Source organism: Cherax quadricarinatus, chromosome 11 (genome assembly GCF_038502225.1).
Source record: "Cherax quadricarinatus isolate ZL_2023a chromosome 11, ASM3850222v1, whole genome shotgun sequence".
NCBI classification, from domain to species: Eukaryota; Metazoa; Arthropoda; class Malacostraca; order Decapoda; family Parastacidae; genus Cherax; species Cherax quadricarinatus.
The window spans coordinates 53,507,958-53,511,257 of NC_091302.1; positions in this window are offsets into that span (position 1 = coordinate 53,507,958).

A 3,300-nucleotide genomic window follows, 5' to 3' on the forward strand; every position below is an offset into this window, starting at 1 on the left:
GTCCGTGCCATAGTTCTATGCCATTAGCTCAGCTCATTCAGATAAGCTGTGAGTGGTAAATATGAGAGAATACATCTATGTGGTATGTGTGCACCACATAAAAAAATCCTGCAGCACACAGTGCATAAGGAGAGAAAAAATGAAACCATAATTTGGTAGGGTGTGCAAAAGAAGAAAATTAAAGGTGAATACAGGAAAGAGTAAGGTTATGAGGATAACAAAAAGATTAGGTGATGAAAGATTGAATATCAGATTGGAGGGAGAGAGTATGGAGGAGGTGAACGTATTCAGATATTTGGGAGTGGACGTGTCAGCGGATGGGTCTATGAAAGATGAGGTGAATCATAGAATTGATGAGGGAAAAAGAGTGAGTGGTGCACTTAGGAGTCTGTGGAGACAAAGAACTTTGTCCTTGGAGGCAAAGAGGGGAATGTATGAGAGTATAGTTTTACCAACGCTCTTATATGGGTGTGAAGCGTGGGTGATGAATGTTGCAGCGAGGAGAAGGCTGGAGGCAGTGGAGATGTCATGTCTGAGGGCAATGTGTGGTGTGAATATAATGCAGAGAATTCGTAGTTTGGAAGTTAGGAGGAGGTGCGGGATTACCAAAACTGTTGTCCAGAGGGCTGAGGAAGGGTTGTTGAGGTGGTTCGGACATGTAGAGAGAATGGAGCGAAACAGAATGACTTCAAGAGTGTATCAGTCTGTAGTGGAAGGAAGGCGGGGTAGGGGTCGGCCTAGGAAGGGTTGGAGGGAGGGGGTAAAGGAGGTTTTGTGTGCGAGGGGCTTGGACTTCCAGCAGGCATGCGTGAGCGTGTTTGATAGGAGTGAATGGAGACAAATGGTTTTTAATACTTGACGTGCTGTTGGAGTGTGAGCAAAGTAACATTTATGAAGGGATTCAGGGAAACCGGCAGGCCGGACTTGAGTCCTGGAGATGGGAAGTACAGTGCCTGCACTCTGAAGGAGGGGTGTTAATGTTGCAGTTTAAAAACTGTAGTGTAAAGCACCCTTCTGGCAAGACAGTGATGGAGTGAATGATGGTGAAAGTTTTTCTTTTTCGGGCCACCCTGCCTTGGTGGGAATCGGCCGGTGTGATAATAAAAAAAAAAAAAATAAAATAATTTTCGATTAAAACAGCGATTTTGCAGGGTTTTTTAGTATGTTTTATATAGATGTATTTGCGATTTCTTGGTCTCAGTTGATAGAATGGAAGATATATTACAGAAATAGAGATGATTTTGATTGGTTATAGTTTTGGAAATGGCTTGAAACCGAGCTTAAAGTAGTGGAAATGTTAAATTTTCGCTGATGTTCAAGAGTAAACAAATGACCTCACACGTCTAATACACGCCAGCTGTTGGATCTAATCACTAAATCCCATCCCTGGCAACACACCCCCCCACTCTTTATAGATCTAAACTTACTCCCTGTTCAGTACATCCACACTTACTACTGTGCAATCTACATCTACAGGACCTTAAACTCCAATATCAACCTTGACCTAAAACGCTTTCTTGATAGTTGTGATAGAACCCACAGGCATAACACCAGACACAAACATCTCTACGACATTCCCCGTGTCCGACTAAACCTTTACAAAAATTCAATGAATGTCAAAGGCCCTAAAATCTGGAACACCCTACCTGAGAACTCTAGAACTGCAGACACATTCATCACCTTCAAAACTACCATTAGAAAACATCTTATCTCCCTGATACACCCCATCAACTAACTACATGGATACCACCTGGTGGTTCACACTTACACTCACTCACCCATTTGACCATAAACAGAAATATTAATCTCAATCTTAAAATAATGAATCCTATGATACTCCAATACTGAAACTATGTACTGTGCCAAAACAAAAGCATTCACATTGCTAAACTCACAAACTAGTATTTAGTCGCTTAGCCATAATACCAACTTACCTCATAATTTGTAATATTTTAAAATAAAGAATTAAACTAAGTCTGCCCGAAATGCCTAGCCATGCTAGGCGTTCGTGGTACACTCTGTAATCATTAAATATTTAACTACATGTAAACCACACAACAACCAAATTCTGTAAATTCAACATTGTAATCTTTATAGAGAATAAACTTTGAATTGAATTGAATTGAATTGAATATATGTTCACAAATGAGGTGATATTATTTATACAATTATTACAATATTGCATAACAGTAAATCTTCTATTCTTTGGTTTGAATAAAAATTCATTATGTGAATAAAAAATAAAAATGGAATTAATTTGTAAAGCCTGAAAACATAACTAATGAGCAGAGGAAATGTTAGTTTAGTGCCAGGAATGCCTGCATTGTTTATTCTGGACCCTATTTTGAAATTGGAATATTTTGATCTTTGCATTAAATTGGCCAAATTACCAATTTCCGATCACTATTTTGTAGTTGAAACAGTTGACCGAGTGATTTCTTGTGCTCATTCGATAGAACTGAAGTAATACTAGTAAAATAGCTAATTATTTGATTGACTGTTATATTGTAATTCACAAGACACCAGGACGACACAACTCGAGAACAAAATCCTCAGTCTTGAACGAAAGTTATCAATACCAGGAATGACTAACTGTGACAAGACCATCCAAACAGTCATAGATAGCCATACCCAACAAATAATATCTCTTAATACAAAGGTTGAAGAAGCAGTAAAAGAATGGAAGAACAACTTAGATAACCAGTTCAGTGACTACTTTGCTCTCCAAGAAGATAAAACTGAGCAAGATAAACTATCGGACGCAGTAATAGTTAACAGTCCACTTTTTCCCAGTGATATGAACCAAACAAACAGTAAAGAAATTACTCTGCAGATCATAAAGGACCAAACAAGTGTTATTGTACCAGAGTCAGAAATAAAAGAAGCCAGGTTACTAGGATCCCATGGTAGAAAAAGTGATATGCTTAGATTCCACTCACATGACAGGAAAAAAGACTTAATTATTGCATCTATTAAAGTAAAGAAAGAGGTATACATAAACGAGTGTCTTACCAAAAAACGTCAGAACCTCCTGTATAGTCAGAAAACTTAAGCGGGAGAATAATGACACAATACACCAATGCTTCACACGGGATGGGAAAATTCTAGTTAAGAAAACAAATGTAGGTCAACTGTACACAATCACGAACGAGAATGATCTATCACGATTTCTCAGGGATACTGATCTTACAGAGAATAACTAAATGTCCAACCTAAAAGCCTACGTAATGTAGTGTATGTTTTGCTCCATTATTGTTCAAATCTCGTAGTACAATCTCTTAGTAATTAAATAATCAACTA